The sequence below is a fragment of the Dendrobates tinctorius genome, unplaced genomic scaffold (genome assembly GCF_039654945.1).
Source record: "Dendrobates tinctorius isolate UK_male_01 unplaced genomic scaffold, ASM3965494v1 ptg000134l, whole genome shotgun sequence".
Taxonomy (NCBI): Eukaryota; Metazoa; Chordata; class Amphibia; order Anura; family Dendrobatidae; genus Dendrobates; species Dendrobates tinctorius.
This window is the reverse complement of record NW_027361802.1, coordinates 7,806,789-7,826,236: the sequence shown is the minus strand read 5'-3', so window position 1 is coordinate 7,826,236 and position 19,448 is coordinate 7,806,789.

Sequence of the window (19,448 nt, the reverse complement as noted above, 5' to 3'; positions counted from 1 at the left end):
CCAAAGAAAGGCCTGTAAACTCGACAAATTTTGCCTACAATCATGATGCAACAGTCTGTTCATATGTACCAAAGAAGAACAAATCAGTTGTGCTTCTATCATCTATGCACATGACGGGAGAAGTTGAAGAGACACTAGCAGCCAAGCCAGAGATAATAAAATACTACAACAAAACAAAAGGCGGAGTTGATGCTATGGATAAAATGTTGGGAGAGTACACAGTGAAATGACGAACATTACGTTGGCCTCTGGCATTTTTCGACAATATGATTGATGTCACTGGGTTTGCATCCTACATCATCTACAGAGAACACAATCCAAGATTCAGGACAAAGGATCAACGAAGAAAGTTCCTGAAAGATCTCGCAAATCAGCTATGTATGCCTGCAATTGAAGATCGTAGTACAAACCGAATGATGATGAGAAACCATTTTCTTCGAGGTGCAGTAGAAATGGTGCTTGGACGATGCATTCTGGTAGCATCGCAAGCAGCAGCTGGCCCTCAAATACCTCATGGTAGTCGTGGACCCTCCCCTGTTGTTGGTAGTTGCTATGTCTGCCGAGACCTGAGGCGAAAACAACGTAAGACTAGAAAGTCTTGTGTGGTTTGTGTGAAACCCATTTGTGATGAACACTCGGTAGCAAAGACAACATGCATTACTTGCGAAGAAAATCAATAAAAAAAGTTTCTTACATTTTCTTTTATAATGTAAATGAACAGTTTTTTTACTTGTTTATAATAATAAAATAGCATTATCATTAAAAAAAATATTATTCTTTTTTCCTTGCATTATCTTCATTCAAAATATATGAGGGTACATTTGTACCTATGGATGCAAAAATATCTCGACCCCTTATCTCGGAAGGGGGTGGAGATATTTTATTGAAATTTGGCCAATATATTCTGGACAAAAACTGCAGACATGTCACGAAATTTCAGCCCTCTACGCTTTTCGAAAAAAAGTTATTGCAATTTTAAAATGGAATAGGTACAATTGTACCTACTCAGCCGGACGAAGGTTAAATTTGCCTTCTTCAAATTAAGACATGTTTTGGAAGGGGTCAATCATCCGGTAACTGTCCTTATTGACCATAAAAATGTTGAATTCATCTGTACAGCTAAGAGGTTGTCTGCAAGACGAGCACGTTGGGCCTTATTTTTCTCCAGGTTTAATTTCATTATTTTTATTATTTATATAGCCCCATTGATTCCATGGTGCTGTACATGAGAAGGTGGTTACATACAAATTGCAGGTATCACTTACAGTAAACAAACTACAATAACAGACTGATACAGAAGGGAGAAGACCCTGCCCTTGTGGGGTTACATTCAACAGGATAGTGGGGAAGGAGAAAGTAGGTTGGTGGGTTGTGGCAGCTCCGATGTTGGTGAGGTGGTAGCTCCGGTAGTGGAGAGGAGGCAGCGGGGTCATTGTAGGCTTTCTTGAAGAGGTGGGTTTTCAGTTTCCGTCTGAAGGTTCCAAATGTGGCTGATAGTCGGATGTGTTCGGGCACAGAAGTCCAGAGGATGGAGGATATTCAGGAGAAATCTTTGAGGCGATTAGGTGAGGTGAGAATAAGTGTGGAGGAGAGAAGTAGGTCTTGGGAGGATCAGAGATTATATGAAGGAAGATATCAGGAGATTAGTTCAGAGATATATGGAGGAGACAGGATATAGATGGCTTTGTAGATCAGTATTAGTAATTTGAACTGGATACCCTGAGGGAATGAGTGCCAGTGAAGAGATTTGCAGAGGGGAGAAGTGGAGGAGTAGCGAAGAGAGAGATGAATTAGTCGGGCAGCAGAGTTAAGGATGGACTGGAGAGGTGCGAGAGTGTTAGCAGGGAGGCCACAGAAAAGCATGTTGCAGTAGTCAAGACTGGAGATGATGAGGGTGTGCAACAGCACTTTAGTAGATTGAGGGTAAAGGAAAGGATGGATTCTGGAGATATTTTTGAGCTGGAGGCGACAGGAGGTGGAAAGAGCTTGGATGTGAAGTTTGAAGGACAGGACAGAGTCAAGGGTTACTCCGAGTCAGCGGACTTCCGGCATGGGGGAAAACATGATGTCATTAATTGTGATAAATAGATCAGGTAAGGAAGATCTGTGAGATGGAGGAAAGATGATGAGTTCAGATTTGTCCATATTGAGTTTGAATAAGCGAGAGGAGAAGAAGGAGGATATGGCTGATAGACACTCCAGGATTCTGGACAGCAGAAAGGTGACGTCTGGGCCAGAGAGGTAGATCTGAGTTTCATCAGCATACAGGTGGTACTGGAATCCATAGGACTTTGAGCTGTCTCAGGCCAAGTGTATAGATTGAGGAGAATAGGGGTATTAGAACAGAGCCTTGGGGGACTCCAAAAGAGAGAGGGTGGGATGAGGAGGAAGTGTGGGAGTGGGAGACGCTGAATGTGCAGTTGGAAAGGTAGGAGAAGATCCAGAATAGGGAGAGGTCTTTGATGCCAGATGAGGAGAGGATCTGTAATAGGAGGCAGTGGTCAACTGTCTCAAAAGCTGAGGACAGGTCTAGAAGGAGGAGTATAGAGCATTGTCCATTAGCTTTGGCTATAAGTAGGTCATTAGTAATTTTGGTCAGGGCAGTCTCAGTGGAATGATGTGGAAGGAAACCAGATTGTAGATTATCAAAAAGCAAGTTAGATGAGAGTTCGGAGGAAAGTTCAGAGTGGACGTGCAGCTCCAGGAGTTTGGAAGCAAACGGGAGCAGTGATACTGGGCGATAGCTGGGCATAGTGGTTGGGTCAAGGGTTGGCTTTTTAAGGATAGCCGTGTTTGTGGCATGTTTGAAAGCAGAAGGGAAGGTACCAGAAGTTAGTGATAGGTCAAAGAAATGGGTTAGGGATGGGATAAGTGTGGTGGTGAGGTTGAGGAGGAGGTGGGATGGGATCTAGTGCGGCCTGGTTCAAGAAATTGCAAGGCTGATGCTCTGTCCAGGATATTTACGGAGCGTCATGAGAGGTCTAACACTGACTGTAACATTCTAGATCCCAAAATGTTATTGGGAATACTGGATACCAAAGAATCTTTAACAAAGATTAAAGATGGATACCAAACTGACTTTTTTCTTAACAATTTTTCTAAAGACGTTGATCTTTCTTTTAAGGAGGGGTTTTGGATGCAGAACCACCAAATGTATGTTTTGAATCTGCTCGACTTGAAGTTCTCAACGTGCTCCAGGATTCTAAACTTGTAGGACACCCTGGAGTCATGAAAACACAAGAACTACTGCTTCATTCTTATTGGTGGCTTAATTGTAGGAAGGATGTGAGAAAATATGTTTCCTCCTGTTTAACATGTGCATGGAACACGATGCCATGATCTTCTCCTCTAGGACTTGTTCAACCTTTTCCAGTTCCATCCAGGCTTTGGGGATCAATTTCAATGGATTTTATCATGGATCTACCTCCCTCTAAAGAAATGACTTATCTTTGTTGTAGTAGATAAGCTCACAAAGATGTCCATTTCATTCCAACTAAAGGGATTCCTACTGCTGAACAAACCACAGAATTAGTTGTCAAAGAGATATTTAGGCTTCATGGAATTCCTGACAATGTAATTTCTGATAGAGGTGTTCAGTTTACATCAAGATTTTGGAAAAGCTTCTGTACAGCTTTAGGAGTTACTGTTAATTTGTCTACAGCTGTGGTTCCCAAACTCCAGTCCTCGCGGACCCCAACAGGTCATGTTTTCAGGATTTCCATAGTGTTACACATGTGAGAGAATTCCTGATGCCTTGATGATACTTCCATCACCTGGGAAATACTAAGGAAATCCTGAAAACATGACCTGTTGGGGTCTGCGAGGGCTGGAGTTTGGGAGCCACTGGTCTACAGCCTTCCACTCACAATCCAATGGCCAGACTAAAAGAACTAACCAAACTCTCGAACAATACCTACATGGTTTTATTTCTTCATGCTTTTGCACTTTACCATTACCTGTATCTATTCTTTTATTCCTATATTTGTGTGTATTTCACTTGGGTATACATTCCTTCCTCTTAATTGTATTTTGTTCATTTATTTATCTATGATATGAATTTACTTAATAAAATGTATTACTTATTTATGATATATCTCTCTTTGTGAGTGGTGTGCTCAGGATACTTTGTATCCACTTTTTGGTTTATGTATTTCACACGCCCCTGTACTTTATGCATGCTGGGAAGTCCTATATGGTGAAGGTTCCCCTATTGCATTAGTATGTTTTCATTCAGGACAAATTGCACAACAAATTTTGGGGTCCAATTTCTCCTGTTACACTTGGGAAAATAAAAAATTGGGGGCAAAATTATTATTTTTGTGGATAAAAATATGATTTTTTATGGCTCTACGTTATTAACTTCTGTGAATCACTTGGGGGTTCAAAGTGATCACCACACATCTAGATAAGTTCCTTGGGGAGTCTAGTTTCCAAAATGGGGTCACATGTGGGAGTTTCCACAGTTTAGGCACATCAGGGGCTCTCCAAAGGCAACATGACACCCGCAGACCATTCCATCAAAGTCTGCATTCCAAAACATCACTACTTCCCTTCTGAGCCCCGATGTGTGCCCATACAGTAGTTTTCTCCCACATATGGGATATCAGCATACTCAGGACAAATTGGACAACAACTTTTGGGGTCCAATTTCTCCTGTTACCCTTGGTAAACTAAAAAAATTGGGGACTAAAAGATCATGTTTTTGGAAAAAATATGATTTTTTTTATTTTCATGCCGGGGCGTTATAAACTTCTGTGAAGCACTTGGGGGTTCAAAATGCTCACTACACATCTAGATAAGTTCCTTGGGGGGTCTAGTTTCCAAAATGGGGTCATTTGTGGGGGGTTTCCACTGTTTAGGCACATCAGGGGCTCTCCAAACGTGACATGACACCCGATCAAACGGCACTCATTCCCTTCTGAGCTCCGCCTTGCGCCAAAACAGTGGTTCCCCCCCACATATCAGGTATTAATGTACTCAGGACAAATTGCGCAATAACTTTTGCAGTCCAATTTCTCCTGTTACCCTTGGTAAAATAAAAAAAATTGGACCTGAAGTAATTTTTTTGGGGAAAATAAGTTAAATGTTCATTTTTTTTAAACATTGAAAAAATTCCTGTGAAGCACATGAAGGGTTAATAAACTTCTTGAATGTGGTTTTGAGCACCTTGAGGGGTGCAGTTTTTAGAATGGTGTCACTTTTGGGTATTTTCTATCATATAGACCCCTCAAAGTGACTTCAAATGTGATGTGGTCCCTAAAAATAAAATGGTGTTGTAAAAATGAGAAATCGCTGGTCAACTTTTAACCCTTATATTTTAACCCTTCCTAACCAAAAAAAAAAAATTTGGTTCCCAAATTGTGCTGATGTAAAGAAAACATGTGGGAAATGTTATTTATTGTTTTTTCTGTACCATATCTCTGTGATTTAAGGGGATAAAAATTCAAAGTTGGAAAATTGCAAAAATTTTCTCCAAATTTCCATTTTTGTCACAAATAAACGCAAGTTATATGAATGAAATTTTACCACTACAATGAAGTACAATATGTCATGAGAAAACAATGTCAGAATCACCAGGATCCATGGAAGCGTTCCAGAGTTATTACCTCATAAAGGGACAGTGGTCAGAATTGTAAAAATTGGCCCGGGCATAAACATGCAAACCACCCTTGGAAGTAAAGGGGTTAAACTATACTGCTGTTCCCGTGAACCAACCTCTGGCTAACTCCTGACTACGCGGTCTGCCGGTGCTGCCCCTAGTGTTTGCAATACCACTACTCCAACTCACGTCAGTTCATAACATATTACTCCCAGTGTAGACATACATTAAAGAGTGTGGACAGGGATCCATGCTTCAGTGAACCGAAGATGGCCAGTGTAATGAGTGTACTGTATAATAATAATAATAATAATAATAATAATTTTATTTCTAGAACGCCAACATTTTCCGCAGCACTTTACATTTTAGAGGAGAGTTGAACAGACAACAGACATTACAGCATAACAATAAACACATAGATCAAAACAGATACCAAGTGGAATAAAGACCCTGCTCTCAAGCTTATAATCTATGAGACCAAGTAACTCATCAATCTGGGACTTGTGGCCTGGGACTGTGTGATGTTTGGAGCCACCTAGAGAAAAGACAACAGTGATAGGCTCAGTAGTGAGAATGACGCCCATTATACTGGAGGATTAAGACTAGGCAATACTGATAAACAGTCTTTTAACTGCAAGATATAGAGCCCAATGTATGTCACTCTTGACATTGTTCCAGAAAATGAAGTATTTCTCCCAGAACTTTATTGCAATTACATATGCTTTGTTATACACATCTTTATTTTTTTGTGTGTTGAAACCACACAAAAAAACAGAGAAAAGGCGGCAAATTGGACATAATTTCACACAAAACCCCCAAAATGGGCCAGATAAAATTGTTGGCACCCTCAACTTAATATTTGGTTGCACACCCTTTGGAATAAATGACTTCAATTAATCGCTTAATATACCCATCAGCAAGTTTTGTGCACCTCTCCAATGAAATTTTGGAACACTCTTCTTTTGCAAACTGCACCAGGTCTATCATATTTGAAGGGTGACTTCACACAACAGCAATTTTAAGAACTCTCCACATGTGTTCAATGGGATTTAGATCAGGACACATTGCTGGCCACATCAGAACTCTCCAGTGCTTTGATTCCATCCATTTCTGGGTGCTTCTTTAAGTATGTTTGGGGTCATTGTCCTGCTGAAAGACCCAAGACCTAGGATGACAACCTAGCTTTCTGCTACTGGGCACTTTCTGCCACCCAAAATCTGTTGGTAATCTTTAGAATTCTTGATGCCTTGCACGAAGTCAAGGCACCCAGTGCCATAGGTATCCAAACAACCCCAAAACATCTTTGAACCTCCACTCTGTTCTTTTCTTTTTAGGCCTAATTACATTTTTGGTAAACAGTAGGATGATGTGCTTTACCAAAAAGCTCTATCTTGGTCTCATCTGTCCACAATATGCTTTCACATATAGATTTTGGCTACTCACATATATTTTGTCAAACTACAGTCTAGTTTTTTAGGTCATTGTGTCAGCAGTAGGGTCCTCCTGGGTCTCCTACCATAGCATTTAATTTCATTCAAATGTCAACAGATAGTTTGCACTGACACTGATGCACCTTGAGTCTGCAGGACAGCTTGAATTTCTTTGGAACTTGATTGGGGCTGCTTATACACCATTCGGACTATCCTGCATTGCAACCTTTCATCAATTTTTCTCTGCCTTCCATGTCCAGGGAGATTAGCTACAGTGCCATGGGTTGTAAACACAGATGAGTTTGAGGCTATGTGCCCACGTATGCAGAAAATTCCTGACTAAATATCAGACTCCTTCCCAGGAAAAACACATTTTTTTCCCGCATTTTTTGTGCATTTTTTACGCGTTTTTTCCGGAGCATCCACATTCTCATAGAATATAGTTGGAAATGCGTTTTTTTTTCTGCTAAATTAATGAACATGCTGCGTTTTTTTCCACGATGCATTTTTTTGGGGAAAAAAACGTATCACAAAAATTGCGGAATGCATTATAAGAATGGGATGCTTAATGTATGCATTTTTTAAGCATTTTTGCAGGGAAAAAACACTTAAAAAACGCAAAAAAAACCACTTACATGGGCACACAGCCTGAATAAGCATCACATTCTTCAAACAAATTTGTTTACCCACATTTTTGGCACGGTGTCAACAATTTTGTCCGGCCTGTTTTTGTTTTTTTTGTGAAAGGATGTCCAATATATCTTTTTTTTCTCAGTTTTTTGTTGTTGTTCCAATTCACACAAAAGAAAAAAACTTGTGCATAACAAATCATGTGTAATTAGAATAATCTTCTGGGAGAAATGCTACATGTTCTGGAACAATTTCAAGGGTACCAACACTTTCTGCTATGACTGTATCTAATGGTGTACAGATATTCTGCTTTGTTGCACTGCATTGTGTCATAATTCATTATTCTGTTATTTTTTTCTGTTACCCATAACACCGTGCCCACATACAGTGGATACGGAAAGTATTCAGACCCCTTTAAATTTTTCACTCTTTGATTCATTGCAGCCATTTGGTAAATTCAAAAAAGTTGATTTTTTTTTCTCATTAATGTACACTCTGCACCCCATCTTGACTGAAAAAAAAACAAATGTAGAAATTTTTGCAAATTAAAAAAGAAAACTGAAATATCACATGGTCATAAGAATTCAGACCCTTTGCTCAGACACTCATATTTAAGTCACATGCTGTCCATTTGCTTGTGATCCACCTTGAGATGGTTTTACTTCGTGGCGAGTGGGTTAATCTAACAAAGGGTTAATGTCACCATTCGATTGTAAGGTGACATTAACCCTTTGTTAGATTAACCCATTCGCCACCGCTACAGGGCAATGGGAAGCCCACACATTTTTTAACAACGAAATAACCCCTTAAAATAACAACTATAACTCCCAAATTTTGCACACATACCCACATCTAATTATTAGTAAGGGACATATAAAAAAACATGAAATGAAATGGTTTACTGAATGTAAACCATGTGTCACTTCATGTCGGGTTGGGGAATGATTTGATAGAAGCAGGCAATTTAATTAGCGGCTATTCTGCTATGAAGAACTCTGTGAAATATATATATACCGTATTTTTCGCTTTATAAGACGCTCCGGATTATAAGACGCACCACAATTTTTGAGGAGAAAAATAAGAAAAAAATATTTTTTAATAAAATGGTGGTGCCTCTTATAATCCTTGCATCTTATTGCTTACCGGGGTTGGTGGCTGCGGTGTAGAGGGGTCCCAGGCTCGCTGCTGGAGGAGGCAGGCGTGGAGTGATGCTGCAGGCCGCATTCAGGGATGAGGGGGGGCTCCGATGTGTGCTGTTGCTGCTGCAGAGTCTTGTGCTGGTGTCAGGTTTCTCCACTTGTCCGGCGGTTGGAGGCCGGTGCTGCGGGTGCTCCGGTGCGGCGTTGTGTGCCCATCGATGCCCGGGGCTCTGCCGACATTGTTTGACAGACCAGAGCCCCAGCATTTCCTTGGTTCCCTGTATATGTGCGCTGAAGTGCCGGTAAAAAAAAAAATGGCCGCCGGCGCATGCGCAGATGGGATCTCGGGACCAGTTCTCGAGAGATGAGATCTGAAATCTCATCTCTCGAGAGCTGGGTCCCGAGATCCCATCTGCGCACGCGCGGCGGCCATTTTTTTGCAGGCACCACCGCGCGCACACAGGGAACCCAGGGAAAATGGCCGCCGGCGCGTGCGCAGATGGGATCTCGGGACCCACCTCTCGAGAGATGAGATTTCAAATCTCATCTCTCGAGAACTGGGTCCCGAGATCCCATCTGCGCACGCGCCGGCGGCCATCTTTTTACCGGCACACAGGGAACTGAGGAAATGCCGGGGCTCTGGCCTGTCGCACAATGTTGGCAGAGCCCCGGGCATCGACGGGCACACAACGCGGCACCGGACACACCCGCAGCAGCGGCCAGCAACCGCCGGACGCCCCGATCACAGCCTAGGTAAGGCATGTCCGCTTTGTAAGACGCACCCCTGTTTTCCCCCCAAATTTTGGGGAAAAAAAGTGCGTCTTACAAAGCGGAAAATACGGTATATATATATGTATATATATATATATATGTTTATCTCAATGACTTGTGTGTATATATATATATATATATATATAAACAGGATATATATATATATATATTCATTCTATGTGTCTATATCTATTATTTCTTTTCTGTTAGAAACCCTGTCATAGGGCTCCATTATATGTCCATTTTGCAAGGTGGCGAGAAAATCTCGCCATACGGATTGCATACGGATGCCATATGGATTACATACGGATGCTGACATGCTCAAAATACGCAACCACACCTTGCTTACGGATGACATACGGAGCACTATTTAGGGGTCATTCATCCGTATTACGCCTGTAAACTACGGACCGTATTTTGTGTCGGTTAGTGTGACCCCGGCCTTACTGCCCTACAGGCACTATGTACATGCTGTGGTATCACCAATTTGTACCATCCCTTTTAGCCCTATTTATCTTTGTTCTTATTCATCTGTATTTATATAAAAAAGATTGTTAATTCATTATTATTTATTGGGCTTTATGACTGTGTTTTATTTTACCTTATACATATCTGCTTTGCAGTTGGTCCTAATTTTTGGTCCATATATTTTGTGGGTCCATCGTGTTGCTAAATATTTTTTGGTTATTTGTCTACTGTGAGTGGATATTTGGTTCATTCTCTCCAGTTTAGTATGCTTGCCAAAATCATTGTTTGTTATTACTGTAGAGACTGTAGAAAGAAAAATATTTCAACAGCCCTCATGGCAGTAATCCCCCCACTCAACGATCTCCCTGGCTTGCCAATCCACCAACTGATTATGTTTCACCAACCAGTTAGACCCAATTACAATTGGGGTGTGAAGACCGTCCAGGATATAGCAAGGAATTATCTCACAATGAATCAACCCCACCCTCCGTCTTACATTATTTACAATCTGAGTCAGAGCATTCTGGGAATAGTTTTAACTAAAGTACAGCAAGCCAGCCCATGAGTTCTAGCAAACTAGACATCAATCATGCTGACTCCAGCTCCACTGTTAACAAACACAGAAATCTCTTTGGTTTTTCTCTCTAGCACCACCTCTGCTGTCAGGACAAACAGGAACTGCAGGTTAACAAAAAAAATGCACCCCTTGCTCATTCAACTCTAGTCTACCAAGGGTCTCCTTTTGCTTAGTCATCAAAGGACAGGCCTCAGTAATTTAAATACAAAGTGGCAGCAGACAGCACTTCAAAAATAAGGATGCACGTTCAAAGTCCAATTAACCTAATAGGAGAATACATACCAAAAATAAAATATGGCAAAATAAAGATCGACTTTTAATTTTTTCTCCTGGACTGAATGCTGTTCTCTTTTATTTTAGGCTCCAGTAAAATGTCCCTTTTCCCACAAAAAAGCTCCCTTCTTTTTGCGAATCTCTGAGGAAATGTACAATGCCGACGCACCCCCTAACTGCATGGGTTAGTCCACCTTCCCCAGAACTGGTTCACCACTAGAACGTTCCATTGGCAAAGGGGCAATACACTGAAAAAGAGGCTCTGGAGAAGGAGGTCTTACCCACCGATCCCGAAGGCATCTATCAACGCAACTAATATTTTTCCTAAATATGCACGGCTGGTGATAATGTCATGCACAGTGTGCAAAGATTAACGGCAACACAAGGGGAAGAGGGGAAGGAAACCCAAATGCTAGGGAAAGGGGGAGTGGAGACTCCTAGGCAGATCTAATAGCACCCTACCTCCCCTACCATCCCTATATTGGTTTTACACCAATCTCCAAGCAGGAACCTAAGCCCTGTATATCCCTATAGCTAGGCCCTGAACAAGGAAGGAAAGGATGAGCACTTGTCAGTCTCCACTGTACACTAAAGAGAAGAAGGGAGACAAACAAGGGGAAAGAAACTTATCTTGAGTAGAATCAGAGAGGTAACACCAACCGTTCTCCAACAGCACCAGAGAGGAAGATAGTCAACTGTTATCGCTTCAAGCCTTCATAAGGGAAAATGTGAATATCTCCGTGGACTCCCTGTAGCAGATTGGGAGTCTATAAACACCCAGGTCCAGGTGTGTCAATTAGAGCCGAATGGAGCTTGCCACTGGCTCCAAAAGTCCGAAGGATTAAGAAGGCATCTGCAATGCCAAACGCAGAGATCTTCTGCAACCAGATGCAGAGTGACTGTCTATAGCATCTGACACACCCGTGACAAGGCCTCACTTGCTTCAGTTAAGGTCAGTGTTCATGACTCCACCATAAGGAAGAGACTGGGAAAAAATAACCTGCATGGCAGAGTTTCAAGATGAAAACCACTGCTGAGCAATGTGAACATAAAGGCTTATGTCAGTTTTGCTGGAAATTGTCATGATGATCCCCAAGACTTTTGGAAGAATACTCTGTGGAGCAATTAGACAAAAGTTGAACTTTTTAGAAGGTGTATGTCCCATTAAATCTGACGTAGAAGTAATATAGCATTTCAGAAAAGGAACATCATACAAACAGTAAAAGATGGTGGTGGTAGTGTGATGTCTGGGGCTGTTTTGCTACTTCAGGAACTGAAAGGCTTACTGTGGTAAATGGAACCATGATTTCTGCTGTCTACCAAAAAATCCTGAAGGATAATTTCCAGCCATCTGTTCGTGGCCACAAGCTGAAGCAAACTTGGGTTATACAGCAGGACAATGATCAAAAACACACCTGCAAGTAGGAATGGTTTAAGAAAAACAAAATTTAGACTTTGGAGTAGCCTTGTCAAAGTCCTGACCTTAATCCGATTGAGATGCCGTGACATGACCATAAAACGGTGGTTCATGCTCGGAAACCCTCCAATGTGGCTGAATTACAACAATTCTGCAAAGATGAGTGGGTCACAATTCCTCCAGAGCGTTATAAAAGACACATTGCCAGTGAACACTTGATTGCAGTTGTTGCTGCTAAGGGTGGCCCAACCAGTTATTAGGTTTAGGAACAATCATTTTTTTTTTTTTTTTACACAGGGCCCTGTAGGTTTGGATTTTCTTTTCCCTTAATAATAAAGACCTTCATTTATAAACTGCATTTAATGTTTACTTGTGTTATCTAATATTTAAATTTGTTTGTGAACTGAAACATTTAAGTGTGACAAACATTCAGAAGAATAGGAGATCAGGAAGGGGGCAGACATTTTTTCACACAACTGTACACAACCGTTTCAAATTTTGAAGTCACCAGACAATTTTGTGTTTTCCATGAAAACTCATACTTTTATTAATCAAATGTGTTGCCAAATGAATTTAAAATCTAGTTCAGACATTGACAAGGTTCGAAAAAAAGATTTTTATTTGAAATAATAATTTTATCCTTCAAACTTTGCTTTCGTCAAAGAATGCTCCCTTTGCAGCAATTGCAGCATTGCAGACCTTTGGCATTCTAGCAGTTAATTTGCTGAGGTAATCTGGAGAAATTTCACCCCATGCTTCCAGAAGCCCCTCCCACAAGTTGGTTTGGCTTGATGGGCACTTTTTCTGTACCATACGATCAAGCTGTCTGCTTCTTCCCTAAATAGTTCTTGCATAATTTTCGAGGTGTGCTTTGGGTCATTGTCCTGTTGTAGGATGAAATTGGCTCCAATCAAGCGCTGTCCACAGGGTATGGCATGGCGTTGCAAAATGGATTGATAGCCTTCCTTATTCAAAATCCTTTTTACCTTGTACAAATCTCCCACTTTACCAGCACCAAAGCAACCCCAGAACATCACATTGCCTCCAACATGCTGGACAGATGGCTTCCAGCATCTTTTCAGTTGTTCTGTGTCTCACAAATGTTCTTCTGTGTGATCCAAACACCTCAAACTTGGATTCATCTGTCCATAACATTTTTTTCCAATCTTCCTCTGTCCAATGTCTGTGTTCTTTTGCCCATATTAATCTTTTCCTTTTCCTATAAATAGCCAGTCTCAGATATGGCTTTTTCTTTGCCACTCTGCCCTGAAGGCCAGCATCCTGGAGTCACCTCTTCACTGTAGACATTGACACTGGAGTTTTGCGTGTACTATTTAATGAAGCTGCCAGTTAAGAACCTGTGAGGCGTCGATTTCTCAAACTACAGACTCTAATGTACTTGTCTTGTTGCTCAGTTGTGCAGCGAGGCCTCCCACTTCTCTTTCTACTCTGGTTAGAGCCTGATTGTGCTCTCCTCTGAAGGAAGTAGTGCACACCGTTGTGGGAAATCTTCAGTTTCTTGGTTATTTCTCGCATGGAATAGCCTTCATTTCTAAGAACAAAAATAGACTGTCGAGTTTCACATGAAAGTTCTTTTTTCTGGCCATTTTGAGAGTTTAATGGTATCAACAAATGTAATGCTCCAGATTCTCAACTAGCTCAAAGGAAGGTCAGTTTTATAGCTTCTCTAATCAGCCAAACTCTTTTCAGCTGTGCTAACATACTTGCACAAGGGTTTTCAAGGGTATTCTAACCATCTATTAGAATTTTTACACAGTTAGCAAACATAAAGTACCATAAGAACACTGGAGTGATGGTTGTTGGAAATTGGCCTCTATACACCTATGAACCTATTGCATGACAAACTAGATGTTTGCAGCTCATTTACCACAGTAACAATGTATAGAGTGTATTTCTGAATCATTTAATGTTAGCTTCATTGGAAAAAACTGTGCTTTTCTTTCAAAAATAAGGAAATTTCTAAGTGACCCTAAACTTTTACACGGTAGTGTATGTTAAGGTCAAAATAATGTTCTAAACTAAAGAGTTTAAAAAGGGTTGGATACAATCATATAAGACTTCACAGTCACACATATTGTATCTTTTCAGGGTAATTGGAGATTTTCTAGTATTTTCAGTTTACGGCAAATAAATCTGTCGTCAATTGATTATTTTGGAAAAATTTGGCAAAGCACGTGTATTTGTATTTCAAAATATTTCATAATCTTTATTAGTAACCTAATTGTAGGTATATAGATAATGATGCTACTACAGCTTTCTAACATTGACGATGCAATACAGTAGCTATTATGCTATTGTATGTAATAATGTATATGACAATGTTACACCATACTTTCCTTTGAACACAATTTTTGGAGCTTAGACACAGAAGAAAACATGATATAAGCAGGGTCCTAAACTATAATTTACATGTAATTTGTAGCATATATTAAGAAATGATTGTCTAATGCCTGTTCAGCTTTTAATGGTATTATTTTTACATTTCTTCCATTTTTATGCTATTATGTTGTAATTATTATTTTGTGAATTGAGTAATTATTTCTCATAAGGTGCCAGGTTAACTTGAGGAATGTGCTGCCTGACATTAAAATGAGAAATCTAAAGTTCAAGCTCCTTACAGGGCATCTCTATACAAGAGTCATGATGTCTTTGTAGCAGCTGCCACACGTTGATCTGTTTTTATGCAAGATACGATCTGACATCTGTGCTGCTCGGATGGGTAAATGTGCGGTGTTTGCAAGGACAATGCAAGAACATGAATCCCTTCTGCTACAGCAACTTGATAACAACTAATCTTCCACCAAAGGTCTAAAGCGAAATATGAAGAGGTTGCTAAGAGGTTAATCAAAATTACAATATGATTCCCAGTGAATAAATGGATTTCATTGTTTACTTTATGTAAAATTCTCAAACTTGCTAATCCTTCCTGACAAATGCATAGCACCTCTTATTTCCCAGAACACAAAATACAAAGACTAATAGGTATATGAGCCATTCTGTAATGACAGACTGCCAGGCGCCGTAATGACCCTGCCCCGGTTTGCTGAGGATTTATGGAGCAAACACAAGAACATGAAAATGTAATATACTGAGAATGAATGTCAACATGCTCTGTCTGTTGAATCAGGAGAGAGAAATTGCATCTGCAAACTGTTGCATTCTCAACTACTGTAACATATTTGTCTCAGTTCACTGACTGTGTATGTAAACTCCTTCCTTACCTGGATGTGCAGGAACGTGTTTAGACAACCCTCTATTATAATGGATCGTCGCTTTTTAGAGACCTCATAGAAATCTCATACAAATACAAAATCTAAAATTCTGAAGTTTTATTTCAGGTCATAATTTATACGTTGACTATTCCCTTTAAATAGCGAGCAGATGAAGCTGATAGTATTTAGATAATATAAATATATTATATATACAGTATATGTATATATGTAATATTATATATACAGTGGGGAAAAAAGTATTTAGTCAGTCAGCAATAGTGCAAGTTCCACCACTTAAAAAGATGAGAGGCGTCTGTAATTTACATCATAGGTAGACCTCAACTATGGGAGACAAACTGAGAAAAAAAAATCCAGAAAATCACATTGTCTGTTTTTTTTTTCATTTTATTTGCATATTATGGTGGAAAATAAGTATTTGGTCAGAAACAAAATTTCATCTCAATACTTTGTGATATATCCTTTGTTGGCAATGACAGAGGTCAAACGTTTTCTGTAAGTCTTCACAAGGTTGCCACACACTGTTGTTGGTATGTTGGCCCATTCCTCCATGCAGATCTCCTCTAGAGCAGTGATGTTTTTGGCTTTTCGCTTGGCAACACGGACTTTCAACTCCCTCCAAAGGTTTTCTATAGGGTTGAGATCTGGAGACTGGCTAGGCCACTCCAGGACCTTGAAATGCTTCTTACGAAGCCACTCCTTCATTGCCCTGGCGGTGTCATGTTGAATGACCCAGCCACATTTCATCTTCAATGCCCTTGCTGATGGAAGGAGGTTTGCACTCAAAATCTCACGATACATGGCCCCATTCATTCTTTCATGTACCCGGATCAGTCGTCCTGGCCCCTTTGCAGAGAAACAGCCCCAAAGCATGATGTTTCCACCACCATGCTTTACAGTAGGTATGGTGTTTGATGGATGCAACTCAGTATTCTTTTTCCTCCAAACACGACAAGTTGTGTTTCTACCAAACAGTTCCAGTTTGGTTTCATCAGACCATAGGACATTCTCCCAAAACTCCTCTGGATCATCCAAATGCTCTCTAGCAAACTTCAGACGGGCCCGGACATGTACAGGCTTAAGCAGTGGGATACGTCTGGCACTGCAGGATCTGAGTCCATGGTGGCGTAATGTGTTACTTATGGTAGGCCTTGTTACATTGGTCCCAGCTCTCTGCAGTTTATTCACTAGGTCCCCCCGCGTGGTTCTGGGATTTTTGCTCACCGTTCTTGTGATCATTCTGACCCCACGGGGTGGGATTTTGCGTGGAGCACCAGACCGAGGGAGATTATCAGTAGTCTTGTATGTCTTCCATTTTCTAATTATTGCTCCCACAGTTGATTTCTTCACTCCAAGCTGGTTGGCTATTGCAGATTCAGTCTTCCCAGCCTGGTGCAGGGCTACAATTTTGTTTCTGGTGTCCTTTGACAGCTCTTTGGTCTTCACCATAGTGGAGTTTGGAGTCAGACTGTTTGAGGGTGTGCACAGGTGTCTTTTTATACTGATAACAAGTTTAAACAGGTGCCATTACTACAGGTAATGAGTGGAGGAAAGAGGAGACTCTTAAAGAAGAAGTTACAGGTCTGTGAGAGCCAGAAATCTTGATTGCTTGTTTCTGACCAAATACTTATTTTCCACCATAATATGCAAATAAAATGAAAAAAAAACAGACAATGTGATTTTCTGGATTTTTTTTTCTCAGTTTGTCTCCCATAGTTGAGGTCTACCTATGATGTAAATTACAGACGCCTCTCATCTTTTTAAGTGGTGGAACTTGCACTATTGCTGACTGACTAAATACTTTTTTTCCCCACTGTATATACTTCAGATCCTGTATTAGTCTATATGCCTGATGAAGAGACCTGAGTAGTCTCAAAAGCTTGCAATTTGTTACCATCCTTTCAGTTGGCAAATTAAAAGGTATCAGCCATTGAGGACTCTCAATTCTGAATATTTTTCTAGATAATATAAGTAATATGCATGTAGATATTTCTTGCTGTATACATGCATCTATTTGTACATTTTTTAATATAATTTTAATATTAAGCTGAAAATTATTTTCAAATGATGATCTATTAAAGAGATGTGTGCATGAAGGATGAATATTAGCTAGAGATGAGCAAACCTTGAAAAATTTGAATTCATCAGCTTTTACAAATTTTCGCGAAAAAATTGATTTGAGGTTGACAGCTTTGGTGAGAAACTTAATACTGCAAAAAATTCAATAGCCCGAAAAAGACATGTATCTCTGAGCTCTCCTAGAACTGTATTAAACCCATTTTGAGCTCTTGAAAGCAAACACAGCCTTAGTAATCTCTTCCCTCCGCAGTCCCTTTCAATTTTTGTGCTTTTGTTTATTCCTCCCCTTTTTCCAAGAGACATAACTTTTTTTTTCGACATAGCCATTTGAAAGCTAATTTTTCTTCCAGGGTAAGTTGTAGTTGTAATGCCAGTTGTTAAAAAATTCAATGTATTTGAAAATGGGACAAAAAATTCCTAGTATCGTGAAATTATAAAAAAATCCAATTTGGGGGTTTGTTTTTACGGCGTACATTTTGTGCAAAAAATTACTCTGAATCATGATTCTCCAGGTTAGTACATGTATAGAGATATTTTTACAGATTTGTTTTTTCATTTACGTGCAGAAAGAAAAATCCAAACAGAGGATAATTTTATTTTATGTTTCACCATTTTCTGCCACCGGCAACATTTTTATTTCTCTGCTAGGCTGGTTTCACATTAGCATTTTTTAGCGCAGCGCATCGTGCACGTCCATGCGCATGCACCATGCGCCTTTACATTTAACATGGGGGCGCATAGTCTAGCGTTTGCACGTGTTTGTATGCGTTTTTGTGCGCATGCTTTTTTTGTAGTGTGTGCCTAGACACGCCGGACGCAACCTGTTGCATTTTTGGTCCGTCCAACCTGTGTCAAAAAACGCATGCGCACGGAATGCGCACAAATAACGCATTACAGTCCATGCGCACGCCTGCATTTAAAATCGCATGCGTTTTAAGAGTTAACATGGCTAGTCACGCATGCGCCTAAACAAAGCAAATGCATGCAAAACGCATGATGCGATTTTTGCATGCGTTTCTATTGCACACAAAGCGCAGTGCTAAAAAACGCTAATGTGAAAGTAGCCTTAGGCTTAATTTTTTGCGTGATAAGCTGATAGTTTAATTAATATGAATTTTAGTAAGGTCCCTTTTTTCAGAAGGAGTGATGACTGGAAAACTGCAATTTTGACATTTGGATTTTTTTTCTCATTACGTCGATTACCAATCAAATTATTTTTTGTCAGAATGGACTTTCATTAATGTGACAGTATTAGGGATGAGAGAACCCAAATGTTAAAGTTAACATTTCAGGGTCCTTACAAACACCTAGTGTCCTTGCACAGAACCCGAACATGGACTTCTCCCTGAAGTCCGTGTCACTGATTGGATTTGGCATCTGTGTGACAGAGTGAGAAACACTGGCTCTGATGCTCTGCGCATTATTTAACTAACTTGCTAGAGCCTGGTGACCAGAATGTCATCATGGTAACATTGGGTCAGCATAGCAATGATTGAGCCACCGCGATGATGTCACAGTGGGGCCGATCAGAGGGCAGAGAGGGTGACTGCTCTCCCTGCCTTCTAAATTTGCAGCATTTAGGCGGGTAAACTGCCGGGAGCAGTGCGGGCACCACTCCTAGCAGTGAGTGCCAGGTGTTAGCTTTGATATCAGCTGATCACCCGGTGCACCTTCTGGCCATGGAAATGCCAGGCCGTATGAGGGCTTGTTTTTTTGCAGGACGAGTTGTACTTTTGAACGGCATCATTGGTTTTACCATGCAGTGCACTGGAAAATGGTGGAAATAATTCCAAGCGCGGTGAAATTGCAAAAAA